Source organism: Pseudophryne corroboree, unplaced genomic scaffold (genome assembly GCF_028390025.1).
Source record: "Pseudophryne corroboree isolate aPseCor3 unplaced genomic scaffold, aPseCor3.hap2 scaffold_129, whole genome shotgun sequence".
NCBI lineage: Eukaryota > Metazoa > Chordata > Amphibia > Anura > Myobatrachidae > Pseudophryne > Pseudophryne corroboree.
The window spans coordinates 1014313-1031276 of record NW_026967915.1 but is presented as its reverse complement, the minus strand read 5'-3'; the positions used below and the strand labels follow the sequence as shown (position 1 = coordinate 1031276).

The 16964-nt window shown below is 34.3% G+C and overlaps 9 non-coding genes across 9 annotated transcripts; all 9 read left to right on the top strand.

Moving 5' to 3' along the window:
- The first annotated feature begins 2444 nt into the window (after nucleotides 1–2444).
- TRNAR-CCU (transfer RNA arginine (anticodon CCU)) lies at nucleotides 2445–2517 on the top strand. The gene has a single exon. It is a non-coding gene; the product is annotated as a tRNA-Arg (tRNA).
- A 905-nt stretch (nucleotides 2518–3422) lies between these two features.
- On the top strand, nucleotides 3423–3495 carry TRNAR-CCU (transfer RNA arginine (anticodon CCU)). Its single transcript has one exon. It is a non-coding gene; the product is annotated as a tRNA-Arg (tRNA).
- Nucleotides 3496–6337: 2842 nt separating this feature from the next.
- Nucleotides 6338–6410, top strand: TRNAR-CCU (transfer RNA arginine (anticodon CCU)). The gene has a single exon. It is a non-coding gene; the product is annotated as a tRNA-Arg (tRNA).
- An 873-nt stretch (nucleotides 6411–7283) lies between these two features.
- TRNAR-CCU (transfer RNA arginine (anticodon CCU)) lies at nucleotides 7284–7356 on the top strand. Its single transcript has one exon. It is a non-coding gene; the product is annotated as a tRNA-Arg (tRNA).
- An 888-nt stretch (nucleotides 7357–8244) lies between these two features.
- On the top strand, nucleotides 8245–8317 carry TRNAR-CCU (transfer RNA arginine (anticodon CCU)). The gene has a single exon. It is a non-coding gene; the product is annotated as a tRNA-Arg (tRNA).
- A 3729-nt stretch (nucleotides 8318–12046) lies between these two features.
- TRNAR-CCU (transfer RNA arginine (anticodon CCU)) lies at nucleotides 12047–12119 on the top strand. The gene has a single exon. It is a non-coding gene; the product is annotated as a tRNA-Arg (tRNA).
- An 873-nt stretch (nucleotides 12120–12992) lies between these two features.
- On the top strand, nucleotides 12993–13065 carry TRNAR-CCU (transfer RNA arginine (anticodon CCU)). Its single transcript has one exon. It is a non-coding gene; the product is annotated as a tRNA-Arg (tRNA).
- A 902-nt stretch (nucleotides 13066–13967) lies between these two features.
- Nucleotides 13968–14040, top strand: TRNAR-CCU (transfer RNA arginine (anticodon CCU)). The gene has a single exon. It is a non-coding gene; the product is annotated as a tRNA-Arg (tRNA).
- An 860-nt stretch (nucleotides 14041–14900) lies between these two features.
- On the top strand, nucleotides 14901–14976 carry TRNAR-CCU (transfer RNA arginine (anticodon CCU)). Its single transcript has one exon. It is a non-coding gene; the product is annotated as a tRNA-Arg (tRNA).
- Nucleotides 14977–16964: the final 1988 nt, after the last annotated feature.

The window sequence follows — 16964 nt, the reverse complement described above, 5'->3', positions numbered from 1 at the left end:
TTTACAGTTTTTTTCCTTTTTCTTATGTCATTAGTCATTAATTATAATCTTCTGCCTTAATATTTAATATGATATTACAAAGGATGGAAGAAAGAAAGAAAGAAAGAAAGAAAGAAAGAAAGAAAGAAAGAAAGAAAGAAAGAAAGAAAGAAAGAAAGAAAGAAAGAAAGAAAGAAAAAGAAAAAGAAAAAACACAAACATGATTGTGAATTTAAGTTGTCAGCACACATCTGCTTTGGTTCAAATGCACTGCATATCTTCCTTCAATCAGCCAACAAAACAATAATGGAAAAGATTAACATACTGTAGGTAAAGCAGTTGCATCAAATTGATTTTTTGCAATAGAGCATGATAATCCATACTGGCAGCTCTGGATAGTACCAGCACATTTCATGCTGGACTTGGTAATGCAAAGAACACAGTAAACAGCTTCACTTTTTCTCAAAAATAAATAATTGACTATTAAAAACCTATCAGTCTTGAATGAGAAAGTCAGTAAGCCCCAGTAGCCTAATGGATAAGGCACTGGCCTCCTAAACCGAGAATTGTGGGTTCAAGTCCCATCTGGGGTGGAACTCATTAAAGCAGCTGTGTTGTCATTAGAGTTGATATTTTTTCCTTGCTTCAACTGTACAACAGTCTTGTAGTGTTTAGATTGCAAAAACATGACCACAGAAGCTAAAAATGACATTTATTATAACATTGTTGTGGTTTTTTTGTTACTTTTCTATCACTGTGGAAAGCTTATTCAAGTGCCATCTGGCCTGCATGATCCTTTGTTGCTCATCATTCATCACCAAAAATGATTTTCTTTTTAAATTCTTATGACTGTACTGATTATATTGAATAAAATCCACATCTAGCATAACTGTTTTATGCTGTAAAGTGCTCCAGTGGTGCAATTGGACAGCGCATGGTACTTATAAGACAGAATCTGTTGAGCAATGTCAAGGTTGTGAATTCAAGTCTCACCTGAAGCAGTTTTGTTTACAGTTTTTTTCCTTTTTCTTATGTCATTAGTCATTGATTATAATCTTCTACCTTAATATTTAATATGATATTACAAAGGATGGAAGAAAGAAAGAAAGAAAGAAAGAAAGAAAGAAAGAAAGAAAGAAAGAAAGAAAGAAAGAAAGAAAGAAAGAAAGAAAGAAAGAAAGAAAGAAAGAAAAAACACAAACATGATTGTGAATTTAAGTTGTCAGCACACATCTGCTTTGGTTCAAATGCACTGCATATCTTCCTTCAGTCAGCCAACAAAACAACAATGGAAAAGATTAACATACTGTAGGTAAAGCAGTTGCATCAAATTGATTTTTTGCAATAGAGCATGATAATCCATACTGGCAGCTCTGGATAGTACCAGCATATTTCATGCTGGACTTGGTAATGCAAAGAACACAGTAAACAGCTTCACTTTTCTCAAAAATAAATAATTGACTATTAAAAACCTATCAGTCTTGAATGAAAAAGTCAGTAAGCCCCAGTAGCCTAATGGATAAGGCACTGGCCTCCTAAAACAGGGATTGTGGGTTCAAGTCCCATCTGGGGTGGAACTAATTAAAGCAGCTGTGTTGTCATTAGAGTTGGTATTTTATCCTTGCTTCAACTGTACAACAGTCTTGTAGTGTTTAGATTGCAAAAACATGACCACAGAAGCTAAAAATGATATTTATTATAACATTGTTGTGTGTTTTTTTGTTTACTTTTCTATCACTGTGGAAAGCTTATTCAAGTGCCATCTGGCATGCATGGTCCTTTGTTGCACATAATTCATCACCAAAAATGATTTTCTTTTTAAATTCTTATGACTGTACTGATTGTATTGAATAAAATCCACATCTAGCATAACTGTTTTATGCTGCAAAGTGCTCCAGTGGTGCAATTGGTCAGAGCATGGTACTTATAAGACAGTATCTGTTGAGCAATATCAAGGTTGTGAATTCAAGCCTCACCTGGAGCAGTTTTGTTTACAGTTTTTTTCCTTTTTCTTATGTCATTAGTCATTAATTATAATCTTCTGCCTTAATATTTAATATGATATTACAAAGGATGGAAGAAAGAAAGAAAGAAAGAAAGAAAGAAAGAAAGAAAGAAAGAAAGAAAGAAAGAAAGAAAGAAAAAGAAAAAGAAAAAACACAAACATGATTGTGAATTTAAGTTGTCAGCACACATCTGCTTTGGTTCAAATGCACTGCATATCTTCCTTCAGTCAGCCAACAAAACAATAATGGAAAAGATTAACATACTGTAGGTAAAGCAGTTGCATCAAATTGATTTTTTGCAATAGAGCATGATAATCCATACTGGCAGCTCTGGATAGTACCAGCACATTTCATGCTGGACTTGGTAATGCAAAGAACACAGTAAACAGCTTCACTTTTTCTCAAAAATAAATAATTGACTATTAAAAACCTATCAGTCTTGAAACAGAAAGTCAGTAAGCCCCAGTAGCCTAATGGATAAGGCACTGGCCTCCTAAGCCGAGAATTGTGGGTTCAAGTCCCATCTGGGGTGGAACTCATTAAAGCAGCTGTGTTGTCATTAGAGTTGATATTTTATCCTTGCTTCAACTGTACAACAGTCTTGTAGTGTTTAGATTGCAAAAACATGACCACAGAAGCTAAAAATGACATTTATTATAACATTGTTGTGGTTTTTTTGTTACTTTTCTATCACTGTGGAAAGCTTATTCAAGTGCCATCTGGCATGCATGATCCTTTGTTGCTCATCATTCATCACCAAAAATGATTTTCTTTTTAAATTCTTATGACTGTACTGATTGTATTGAATAAAATCCACATCTAGCATAACTGTTTTATGCTGTAAAGTGCTCCAGTGGTGCAATTGGACAGCGCATGGTTCTTATAAGACAGTATCTGTTGAGCAATGTCAAGGTTGTGAATTCAAGTCTCACCTGAAGCAGTTTTGTTTACAGTTTTTTTCCTTTTTCTTATGTCATTAGTCATTGATTATAATCTTCTACCTTAATATTTAATATGATATTACAAAGGATGGAAGAAAGAAAGAAAGAAAGAAAGAAAGAAAGAAAGAAAGAAAGAAAGAAAGAAAGAAAGAAAGAAAGAAAGAAAGAAAGAAAGAAAGAAAGAAAAAACACAAACATGATTGTGAATTTAAGTTGTCAGCACACATCTGCTTTGGTTCAAATGCACTGCATATCTTCCTTCAGTCAGCCAACAAAACAACAATGGAAAAGATTAACATACTGTAGGTAAAGCAGTTGCATCAAATTGATTTTTTGAAATAGAGCATGATAATCCATACTGGCAGCTCTGGATAGTACCAGCATATTTCATGCTGGACTTGGTAATGCAAAGAACACAGTAAACAGCTTCACTTTTTCTCAAAAATAAATAATTGACTATTAAAAACCTATCAGTCTTGAATGAAAAAGTCAGTAAGCCCCAGTAGCCTAATGGATAAGGCACTGGCCTCCTAAGCCAGGGATTGTGGGTTCAAGTCCCATCTGGGGTGGAACTAATTAAAGCAGCTGTGTTGTCATTAGAGTTGGTATTTTATCCTTGCTTCAACTGTACAACAGTCTTGTAGTGTTTAGATTGCAAAAACATGACCACAGAAGCTAAAAATGATATTTATTATAACATTGTTGTGTTTTTTTTTTGTTTACTTTTCTATCACTGTGGAAAGCTTATTCAAGTGCCATCTGGCATGCATGGTCCTTTGTTGCACATAATTCATCACCAAAAATGATTTTCTTTTTAAATTCTTATGACTGTACTGATTGTATTGAATAAAATCCACATCTAGCATAACTGTTTTATGCTGCAAAGTGCTCCAGTGGTGCAATTGGTCAGAGCATGGTACTTATAAGACAGTATCTGTTGAGCAATATCAAGGTTGTGAATTCAAGCCTCACCTGGAGCAGTTTTGTTTACAGTTTTTTTCCTTTTTCTTATGTCATTAGTCATTAATTATAATCTTCTGCCTTAATATTTAATATGATATTACAAAGGATGGAAGAAAGAAAGAAAGAAAGAAAGAAAGAAAGAAAGAAAGAAAGAAAGAAAGAAAGAAAGAAAGAAAGAAAGAAAGAAAAAGAAAAAGAAAAAACACAAACATGATTGTGAATTTAAGTTGTCAGCACACATCTGCTTTGGTTCAAATGCACTGCATATCTTCCTTCAGTCAGCCAACAAAACAATAATGGAAAAGATTAACATACTGTAGGTAAAGCAGTTGCATCAAATTGATTTTTTGCAATAGAGCATGATAATCCATACTGGCAGCTCTGGATAGTACCAGCACATTTCATGCTGGACTTGGTAATGCAAAGAACACAGTAAACAGCTTCACTTTTTCTCAAAAATAAATAATTGACTATTAAAAACCTATCAGTCTTGAATGAGAAAGTCAGTAAGCCCCAGTAGCCTAATGGATAAGGCACTGGCCTCCTAAACCGAGAATTGTGGGTTCAAGTCCCATCTGGGGTGGAACTCATTAAAGCAGCTGTGTTGTCATTAGAGTTGATATTTTATCCTTGCTTCAACTGTACAACAGTCTTGTAGTGTTTAGATTGCAAAAACATGACCACAGAAGCTAAAAATGACATTTATTATAACATTGTTGTGTTTTTTTTGTTACTTTTCTATCACTGTGGAAAGCTTATTCAAGTGCCATCTGGCCTGCATGATCCTTTGTTGCTCATCATTCATCACCAAAAATTATTTTCTTTTTAAATTCTTATGACTGTACTGATTATATTGAATAAAATCCACATCTAGCATAACTGTTTTATGCTGTAAAGTGCTCCAGTGGTGCAATTGGACAGCGCATGGTACTTATAAGACAGTATCTGTTGAGCAATGTCAAGGTTGTGAATTCAAGTCTCACCTGAAGCAGTTTTGTTTACAGTTTTTTTCCTTTTTCTTATGTCATTAGTCATTGATTATAATCTTCTACCTTAATATTTAATATGATATTACAAAGGATGGAAGAAAGAAAGAAAGAAAGAAAGAAAGAAAGAAAGAAAGAAAGAAAGAAAGAAAGAAAGAAAGAAAGAAAGAAAAAACACAAACATGATTGTGAATTTAAGTTGTCAGCACACATCTGCTTTGGTTCAAATGCACTGCATATCTTCCTTCAGTCAGCCAACAAAACAACAATGGAAAAGATTAACATACTGTAGGTAAAGCAGTTGCATCAAATTGATTTTTTGCAATAGAGCATGATAATCCATACTGGCAGCTCTGGATAGTACCAGCATATTTCATGCTGGACTTGGTAATGCAAAGAACACAGTAAACAGCTTCACTTTTTCTCAAAAATAAATAATTGACTATTAAAAACCTATCAGTCTTGAATGAAAAAGTCAGTAAGCCCCAGTAGCCTAATGGATAAGGCACTGGCCTCCTAAAACAGGGATTGTGGGTTCAAGTCCCATCTGGGGTGGAACTAATTAAAGCAGCTGTGTTGTCATTAGAGTTGGTATTTTATCCTTGCTTCAACTGTACAACAGTCTTGTAGTGTTTAGATTGCAAAAACATGACCACAGAAGCTAAAAATGATATTTATTATAACATTGTTGTGTTTTTTTTTGTTTACTTTTCTATCACTGTGGAAAGCTTATTCAAGTGCCATCTGGCATGCATGGTCCTTTGTTGCACATAATTCATCACCAAAAATGATTTTCTTTTTAAATTCTTATGACTGTACTGATTGTATTGAATAAAATCCACATCTAGCATAACTGTTTTATGCTGCAAAGTGCTCCAGTGGTGCAATTGGTCAGAGCATGGTACTTATAAGACAGTATCTGTTGAGCAATATCAAGGTTGTGAATTCAAGCCTCACCTGGAGCAGTTTTGTTTACAGTTTTTTTCCTTTTTCTTATGTCATTAGTCATTAATTATAATCTTCTGCCTTAATATTTAATATGATATTACAAAGGATGGAAGAAAGAAAGAAAGAAAGAAAGAAAGAAAGAAAGAAAGAAAGAAAGAAAGAAAGAAAGAAAGAAAGAAAGAAAGAAAGAAAAAGAAAAAGAAAAAACACAAACATGATTGTGAATTTAAGTTGTCAGCACACATCTGCTTTGGTTCAAATGCACTGCATATCTTCCTTCAGTCAGCCAACAAAACAATAATGGAAAAGATTAACATACTGTAGGTAAAGCAGTTGCATCAAATTGATTTTTTGCAATAGAGCATGATAATCCATACTGGCAGCTCTGGATAGTACCAGCACATTTCATGCTGGACTTGGTAATGCAAAGAACACAGTAAACAGCTTCACTTTTTCTCAAAAATAAATAATTGACTATTAAAAACCTATCAGTCTTGAAACAGAAAGTCAGTAAGCCCCAGTAGCCTAATGGATAAGGCACTGGCCTCCTAAGCCGAGAATTGTGGGTTCAAGTCCCATCTGGGGTGGAACTCATTAAAGCAGCTGTGTTGTCATTAGAGTTGATATTTTATCCTTGCTTCAACTGTACAACAGTCTTGTAGTGTTTAGATTGCAAAAACATGACCACAGAAGCTAAAAATGACATTTATTATAACATTGTTGTGGTTTTTTTGTTACTTTTCTATCACTGTGGAAAGCTTATTCAAGTGCCATCTGGCATGCATGATCCTTTGTTGCTCATCATTCATCACCAAAAATGATTTTCTTTTTAAATTCTTATGACTGTACTGATTGTATTGAATAAAATCCACATCTAGCATAACTGTTTTATGCTGTAAAGTGCTCCAGTGGTGCAATTGGACAGCGCATGGTTCTTATAAGACAGTATCTGTTGAGCAATGTCAAGGTTGTGAATTCAAGTCTCACCTGAAGCAGTTTTGTTTACAGTTTTTTTCCTTTTTCTTATGTCATTAGTCATTGATTATAATCTTCTACCTTAATATTTAATATGATATTACAAAGGATGGAAGAAAGAAAGAAAGAAAGAAAGAAAGAAAGAAAGAAAGAAAGAAAGAAAGAAAGAAAGAAAAAACACAAACATGATTGTGAATTTAAGTTGTCAGCACACATCTGCTTTGGTTCAAATGCACTGCATATCTTCCTTCAGTCAGCCAACAAAACAACAATGGAAAAGATTAACATACTGTAGGTAAAGCAGTTGCATCAAATTGATTTTTTGAAATAGAGCATGATAATCCATACTGGCAGCTCTGGATAGTACCAGCATATTTCATGCTGGACTTGGTAATGCAAAGAACACAGTAAACAGCTTCACTTTTTCTCAAAAATAAATAATTGACTATTAAAAACCTATCAGTCTTGAATGAAAAAGTCAGTAAGCCCCAGTAGCCTAATGGATAAGGCACTGGCCTCCTAAGCCAGGGATTGTGGGTTCAAGTCCCATCTGGGGTGGAACTAATTAAAGCAGCTGTGTTGTCATTAGAGTTGGTATTTTATCCTTGCTTCAACTGTACAACAGTCTTGTAGTGTTTAGATTGCAAAAACATGACCACAGAAGCTAAAAATGATATTTATTATAACATTGTTGTGTTTTTTTTTTGTTTACTTTTCTATCACTGTGGAAAGCTTATTCAAGTGCCATCTGGCATGCATGGTCCTTTGTTGCACATAATTCATCACCAAAAATGATTTTCTTTTTAAATTCTTATGACTGTACTGATTGTATTGAATAAAATCCACATCTCGCATAACTGTTTTATGCTGCAAAGTGCTCCAGTGGTGCAATTGGTCAGAGCATGGTACTTATAAGACAGTATCTGTTGGGCAATATCAAGGTTGTGAATTCAAGCCTCACCTGGAGCAGTTTTGTTTACAGTTTTTTTCCTTTTTCTTATGTCATTAGTCATTAATTATAATCTTCTGCCTTAATATTTAATATGATATTACAAAGGATGGAAGAAAGAAAGAAAGAAAGAAAGAAAGAAAGAAAGAAAGAAAGAAAGAAAGAAAGAAAGAAAAAGAAAAAGAAAAAACACAAACATGATTGTGAATTTAAGTTGTCAGCACACATCTGCTTTGGTTCAAATGCACTGCATATCTTCCTTCAGTCAGCCAACAAAACAATAATGGAAAAGATTAACATACTGTAGGTAAAGCAGTTGCATCAAATTGATTTTTTGCAATAGAGCATGATAATCCATACTGGCAGCTCTGGATAGTACCAGCACATTTCATGCTGGACTTGGTAATGCAAAGAACACAGTAAACAGCTTCACTTTTTCTCAAAAATAAATAATTGACTATTAAAAACCTATCAGTCTTGAAACAGAAAGTCAGTAAGCCCCAGTAGCCTAATGGATAAGGCACTGGCCTCCTAAGCCGAGAATTGTGGGTTCAAGTCCCATCTGGGGTGGAACTCATTAAAGCAGCTGTGTTGTCATTAGAGTTGATATTTTATCCTTGCTTCAACTGTACAACAGTCTTGTAGTGTTTAGATTGCAAAAACATGACCACAGAAGCTAAAAATGACATTTATTATAACATTGTTGTGGTTTTTTTGTTACTTTTCTATCACTGTGGAAAGCTTATTCAAGTGCCATCTGGCATGCATGATCCTTTGTTGCTCATCATTCATCACCAAAAATGATTTTCTTTTTAAATTCTTATGACTGTACTGATTGTATTGAATAAAATCCACATCTAGCATAACTGTTTTATGCTGTAAAGTGCTCCAGTGGTGCAATTGGACAGCGCATGGTTCTTATAAGACAGTATCTGTTGAGCAATGTCAAGGTTGTGAATTCAAGTCTCACCTGAAGCAGTTTTGTTTACAGTTTTTTTCCTTTTTCTTATGTCATTAGTCATTAATTATAATCTTCTGCCTTAATATTTAATATGATATTACAAAGGATGGAAGAAAGAAAGAAAGAAAGAAAGAAAGAAAAAGAAAAAGAAAAAACACAAACATGATTGTGAATTTAAGTTGTCAGCACACATCTGCTTTGGTTCAAATGCACTGCATATCTTCCTTCAATCAGCCAACAAAACAATAATGGAAAAGATTAACATACTGTAGGTAAAGCAGTTGCATCAAATTGATTTTTTGCAATAGAGCATGATAATCCATACTGGCAGCTCTGGATAGTACCAGCACATTTCATGCTGGACTTGGTAATGCAAAGAACACAGTAAACAGCTTCACTTTTTCTCAAAAATAAATAATTGACTATTAAAAACCTATCAGTCTTGAATGAGAAAGTCAGTAAGCCCCAGTAGCCTAATGGATAAGGCACTGACCTCCTAAACCGAGAATTGTGGGTTCAAGTCCCATCTGGGGTGGAACTCATTAAAGCAGCTGTGTTGTCATTAGAGTTGATATTTTATCCTTGCTTCAACTGTACAACAGTCTTGTAGTGTTTAGATTGCAAAAACATGACCACAGAAGCTAAAAATGACATTTATTATAACATTGTTGTGGTTTTTTTGTTACTTTTCTATCACTGTGGAAAGCTTATTCAAGTGCCATCTGGCCTGCATGATCCTTTGTTGCTCATCATTCATCACCAAAAATGATTTTCTTTTTAAATTCTTATGACTGTACTGATTATATTGAATAAAATCCACATCTAGCATAACTGTTTTATGCTGTAAAGTGCTCCAGTGGTGCAATTGGACAGCGCATGGTACTTATAAGACAGTATCTGTTGAGCAATGTCAAGGTTGTGAATTCAAGTCTCACCTGAAGCAGTTTTGTTTACAGTTTTTTTCCTTTTTCTTATGTCATTAGTCATTGATTATAATCTTCTACCTTAATATTTAATATGATATTGCAAAGGATGGAAGAAAGAAAGAAAGAAAGAAAGAAAGAAAGAAAGAAAGAAAGAAAGAAAGAAAGAAAGAAAGAAAAAACACAAACATGATTGTGAATTTAAGTTGTCAGCACACATCTGCTTTGGTTCAAATGCACTGCATATCTTCCTTCAGTCAGCCAACAAAACAACAATGGAAAAGATTAACATACTGTAGGTAAAGCAGTTGCATCAAATTGATTTTTTGCAATAGAGCATGATAATCCATACTGGCAGCTCTGGATAGTACCAGCATATTTCATGCTGGACTTGGTAATGCAAAGAACACAGTAAACAGCTTCACTTTTTCTCAAAAATAAATAATTGACTATTAAAAACCTATCAGTCTTGAATGAAAAAGTCAGTAAGCCCCAGTAGCCTAATGGATAAGGCACTGGCCTCCTAAAACAGAGATTGTGGGTTCAAGTCCCATCTGGGGTGGAACTAATTAAAGCAGCTGTGTTGTCATTAGAGTTGGTATTTTATCCTTGCTTCAACTGTACAACAGTCTTGTAGTGTTTAGATTGCAAAAACATGACCACAGAAGCTAAAAATGATATTTATTATAACATTGTTGTGTTTTTTTTTGTTTACTTTTCTATCACTGTGGAAAGCTTATTCAAGTGCCATCTGGCATGCATGGTCCTTTGTTGCACATAATTCATCACCAAAAATGATTTTCTTTTTAAATTCTTATGACTGTACTGATTGTATTGAATAAAATCCACATCTAGCATAACTGTTTTATGCTGCAAAGTGCTCCAGTGGTGCAATTGGTCAGAGCATGGTACTTATAAGACAGTATCTGTTGAGCAATATCAAGGTTGTGAATTCAAGCCTCACCTGGAGCAGTTTTGTTTACAGTTTTTTTCCTTTTTCTTATGTCATTAGTCATTAATTATAATCTTCTGCCTTAATATTTAATATGATATTACAAAGGATGGAAGAAAGAAAGAAAGAAAGAAAGAAAGAAAGAAAGAAAGAAAGAAAGAAAGAAAGAAAGAAAAAGAAAAAGAAAAAACACAAACATGATTGTGAATTTAAGTTGTCAGCACACATCTGCTTTGGTTCAAATGCACTGCATATCTTCCTTCAATCAGCCAACAAAACAATAATGGAAAAGATTAACATACTGTAGGTAAAGCAGTTGCATCAAATTGATTTTTTGCAATAGAGCATGATAATCCATACTGGCAGCTCTGGATAGTACCAGCACATTTCATGCTGGACTTGGTAATGCAAAGAACACAGTAAACAGCTTCACTTTTTCTCAAAAATAAATAATTGACTATTAAAAACCTATCAGTCTTGTATGAGAAAGTCAGTAAGCCCCAGTAGCCTAATGGATAAGGCACTGGCCTCCTAAACCGAGAATTGTGGGTTCAAGTCCCATCTGGGGTGGAACTCATTAAAGCAGCTGTGTTGTCATTAGAGTTGATATGTTATCCTTGCTTCAACTGTACAACAGTCTTGTAGTGTTTAGATTGCAAAAACATGACCACAGAAGCTAAAAATGACATTTATTATAACATTGTTGTGGTTTTTTTGTTACTTTTCTATCACTGTGGAAAGCTTATTCAAGTGCCATCTGGCCTGCATGATCCTTTGTTGCTCATCATTCATCACCAAAAATGATTTTCTTTTTAAATTCTTATGACTGTACTGATTATATTGAATAAAATCCACATCTAGCATAACTGTTTTATGCTGTAAAGTGCTCCAGTGGTGCAATTGGACAGCGCATGGTACTTATAAGACAGTATCTGTTGAGCAATGTCAAGGTTGTGAATTCAAGTCTCACCTGAAGCAGTTTTGTTTACAGTTTTTTTCCTTTTTCTTATGTCATTAGTCATTGATTATAATCTTCTACCTTAATATTTAATATGATATTACAAAGGATGGAAGAAAGAAAGAAAGAAAGAAAGAAAGAAAGAAAGAAAGAAAGAAAGAAAGAAAGAAAGAAAGAAAGAAAAAGAAAAAGAAAAAACACAAACATGATTGTGAATTTAAGTTGTCAGCACACATCTGCTTTGGTTCAAATGCACTGCATATCTTCCTTCAGTCAGCCAACAAAACAATAATGGAAAAGATTAACATACTGTAGGTAAAGCAGTTGCATCAAATTGATTTTTTGCAATAGAGCATGATAATCCATACTGGCAGCTCTGGATAGTACCAGCACATTTCATGCTGGACTTGGTAATGCAAAGAACACAGTAAACAGCTTCACTTTTTCTCAAAAATAAATAATTGACTATTAAAAACCTATCAGTCTTGAAACAGAAAGTCAGTAAGCCCCAGTAGCCTAATGGATAAGGCACTGGCCTCCTAAGCCGAGAATTGTGGGTTCAAGTCCCATCTGGGGTGGAACTCATTAAAGCAGCTGTGTTGTCATTAGAGTTGATATTTTATCCTTGCTTCAACTGTACAACAGTCTTGTAGTGTTTAGATTGCAAAAACATGACCACAGAAGCTAAAAATGACATTTATTATAACATTGTTGTGGTTTTTTTGTTACTTTTCTATCACTGTGGAAAGCTTATTCAAGTGCCATCTGGCATGCATGATCCTTTGTTGCTCATCATTCATCACCAAAAATGATTTTCTTTTTAAATTCTTATGACTGTACTGATTGTATTGAATAAAATCCACATCTAGCATAACTGTTTTATGCTGTAAAGTGCTCCAGTGGTGCAATTGGACAGCGCATGGTTCTTATAAGACAGTATCTGTTGAGCAATGTCAAGGTTGTGAATTCAAGTCTCACCTGAAGCAGTTTTGTTTACAGTTTTTTTCCTTTTTCTTATGTCATTAGTCATTGATTATAATCTTCTACCTTAATATTTAATATGATATTACAAAGGATGGAAGAAAGAAAGAAAGAAAGAAAGAAAGAAAGAAAGAAAGAAAGAAAGAAAGAAAGAAAGAAAAAACACAAACATGATTGTGAATTTAAGTTGTCAGCACACATCTGCTTTGGTTCAAATGCACTGCATATCTTCCTTCAGTCAGCCAACAAAACAACAATGGAAAAGATTAACATACTGTAGGTAAAGCAGTTGCATCAAATTGATTTTTTGAAATAGAGCATGATAATCCATACTGGCAGCTCTGGATAGTACCAGCATATTTCATGCTGGACTTGGTAATGCAAAGAACACAGTAAACAGCTTCACTTTTTCTCAAAAATAAATAATTGACTATTAAAAACCTATCAGTCTTGAACGAAAAAGTCAGTAAGCCCCAGTAGCCTAATGGATAAGGCACTGGCCTCCTAAGCCAGGGATTGTGGGTTCAAGTCCCATCTGGGGTGGAACTAATTAAAGCAGCTGTGTTGTCATTAGAGTTGGTATTTTATCCTTGCTTCAACTGTACAACAGTCTTGTAGTGTTTAGATTGCAAAAACATGACCACAGAAGCTAAAAATGATATTTATTATAACATTGTTGTGTTTTTTTTTGTTTACTTTTCTATCACTGTGGAAAGCTTATTCAAGTGCCATCTGGCATGCATGGTCCTTTGTTGCACATAATTCATCACCAAAAATGATTTTCTTTTTAAATTCTTATGACTGTACTGATTGTATTGAATAAAATCCACATCTAGCATAACTGTTTTATGCTGCAAAGTACTCCAGTGGTGCAATTAGTCAGAGCGTGGTACTTATAAGACAGTATATGTTGAGCAATATCAAGGTTGTGAATACAAGTCTCACCTGAAGCAGTTTTGTTTACAGTTTTTTTCCTTTTTCTTATGTCATTAGTCATTGATTATAATCTTCTACCTTAATATTTAATATGATATTACAAAGGATGGAAGAAAGAAAGAAAGAAAGAAAGAAAGAAAGAAAGAAAGAAAGAAAGAAAGAAAGAAAGAAAGAAAGAAAGAAAGAAAGAAAGAAAGAAAAAACACAAATATGATTGTGAATTTAAGTTGTCAGCACACATCTGCTTTGGTTCAAATGCACTGCATATCTTCCTTCAGTCAGCCAACAAAACAGCAATTGAAAAGATTAACACACTGTTGGTAAAGCAGTTGCATCAAATATAATTTTTGCAATATAGCATGATAATCCATACTGACAGCTCTGGATAGTACCAGCACATTTCTTGCTGGACTTGGTAATGCAAAGGACACAGTAAACAGCTTCACTTTTTCTCAAAAATAATAATTGACTATTAAAAACCTATCAGTCTTGAAAGAGAAAGTCAGAAAGCCCCAGTGGCCTAATGGATAAGGCACTGGCCTCCTAAGCCAGGGAATATGGGTTCAAGTCCCATCCGGGGTGGAACTCATTAAAGCAGCTGTGTCGTCACTAGAGTTGATATTTTATCCTTGCTTCAACTGTACAACAGTCTTGTAGTGTTTATATTGCAAAAACATGACCACAGAAGATAAAAATGACATTTATTATAACATTGTTGTGGATTTTTTTTTTACTTTTCTATCACTGTGGAAAGCTTATTCAAGTGCCATCTGGCATGCATGATCCTTTGTTGCTCATCATTCATCACCAAAAATGATTTTCTTTTTAAATTCGTATGACTGTACTGATTGTATTGAATAAAATCCACATCTAGCATAACTGTTTTATGCTGCAAAGTGCTCCAGTGGTGCAATTGGTCAGAGCGTGGTACTTATAAGACAGTATCTGTTGAGCAATATCAAGGTTGTGAATTCAAGCCTCACCTGGAGCAGTTTTGTTTACAGTTTTTTTCCTTTTTCTTGTCATTAGTCATTGATTATAATCTTCTACCTTAATATTTAATAAGATATTACAAAGGATGGAAGAAAGAAAGAAAGAAAGAAAGAAAGAAAGAAAGAAAGAAAGAAAAAACAAACACAAACATGATTGTGAATTTAAGTTGTCAGCACACATCTGCTTTGGTTCAAATGCACTGCATATCTTCCTTCAGTCAGCCAACAAAACAACAATGGAAAAGATTAACATACTGTAGGTAAAGCAGTTACATCAAATTGATTTTTTGCAATAGAGCATGATAATCCATACTGGCAGCTCTGGATAGTACCAGCATATTTCATGCTGGACTTGGTAATGCAAAGAACACAGTAAACAGCTTCACTTTTTCTCAAAAATAAATAATTGACTATTAAAAACCTATCAGTCTTTAAGGAGAAAGTCAGTAATCCCCAGTAGCCTAATGGATAAGGCACTGGCCTCCTAAGCCAGGGATTGTGGGTTCAAGTCCCATCTGGGGTGGAACTAATTAAAGCAGCTGTGTCGTCACTAGAGTTGATATTTTATCCTTGCTTCAACTGTACAACAGTCTTGTAGTGTTTAGATTGCAAAAACATGACCACAGAAGCTAAAAATGACATTTATTATAACATTGTTGTGGTTTTTTTTTTACTTTTCTATCACTGTAAAAAGCTTATTTAAGTGCCATCTGGCATGCATGATCCTTTGTTGCTTATCATTCATCACCAAAAATGATTTTCTTTTTAAATTCTTATGACTGTACTGATTGTATTGAATAAAATCCACATCTAGCATAACTGTTTTATGCTGCAAAGTGCTCCAGTGGTGCAATTAGTCAGAGCGTGGTACTTATAAGACAGTATATGTTGAGCAATATCAAGGTTGTGAATTCAAGTCTCACCTGAAGCAGTTTTGTTTACAGTTTTTTTCCTTTTTCTTATGTCATTAGTCATTGATTATAATCTTCTACCTTAATATTTAATATGATATTACAAAGGATGGAAGAAAGAAAGAAAGAAAGAAAGAAAGAAAGAAAGAAAGAAAGAAAGAAAAAACACAATTATGATTGTGAATTTAAGTTGTCAGCACACATCTGCTTTGGTTCAAATGCACTGCATTTCTTCCTTCAGTCAGCCAACAAAACAGCAATTGAAAAGATTAACACACTGTTGGTAAAGCAGTTGCATCAAATAGATTTTTTGCAATATAGCTTGATAATCCATACTGACAGCTCTGGATAGTACCAGCACATTTCTTGCTGGACTTGGTAATGCAAAGAACACAGTAAACAGCTTCACTTTTTCTCAAAAATAAATAATTGTCTACTAAAAACCTATCAGTCTTGACTAAGCAAGTCAGTAAGCACCAGTGGCCTAATGGATAAGGCACTGGCCTCCTAAAACAGGGATTGTGGGTTCAAGTCCTATCTGGGGTGGAACTCATCAAAGCAGCTGTGTCGTCACTAGAGTTGATATTTTATCCTTGCTTCAACTGTACAACAGTCTTGTAGTGTTTAGATTGCAAAAACATGACCACAGAAGCTAAAAATGACATTTATTATAACATTGTTGTGGGTTTTTTTTCTACTTTTCTATCACTGTGGAAAGCTTATTCAAGTGCCATCTGGCATGCACGATCCTTTGTTGCTCATTATTCATCACCAAAAATGATTTTATTTTTAAATTCTTATGACTGTACTGATTGTATTGAATAAAATCCACATCTAGCATAACTGTTTTATGCTGCAAAGTGCTCCAGTTGTGCAATTGGTCAGAGCGTGGTACTTATAAGACAGTATCTGTTGAGCAATATCAAGGTTGTGAATTCAAGCCTCACCTGGAGCAGTTTTGTTTACAGTTTTTTTCCTTTTTCTTATGTCATTAGTCATTGATTATAATCTTCTACCTTAATATTTAATATGATATTACAAAGGATGGAAGAAAGAAAGAAAGAAAGAAAGAAAGAAAGAAAGAAAGAAAGAAAGAAAGAAAGAAAGAAAGAAAGAAAAAACACAAACATGATTGTGAATTTAAGTTGTCAGCACACATCTGCTTTGGTTCAAATGCACTGCATATCTTCCTTCAGTCAGCCAACAAAATAATAATGGAAAATATTAACATACTATAGGTAAAGCAGTTGCATCAAATTGATTTTTTGCAATAGAGCATGATAATCCATACTGGCAGCTCTGGATAGTACCAGCACATTTCATGCTGGACTTGGTAATGCAAAGAACACAGTAAACAGCTTCACTTTTTCTCAAAAATAAATAATTGACTATTAAAAACCTATCAGTCTTGAAACAGAAAGTCAGTAAGCCCCAGTAGCCTAATGGATAAGGCACTGGCCTCCTAAGCCAGGGATTGTTGGTTCAAGTCCCATCTTGGCTGGAACTCATAAAAGCAGCTGTGTTGTCATTAGAGTTGATATTTTATCCTTGCTTCAACTGTACAACAGTCTTGTAGTGTTTAGATTGCAAAAACATGACCACA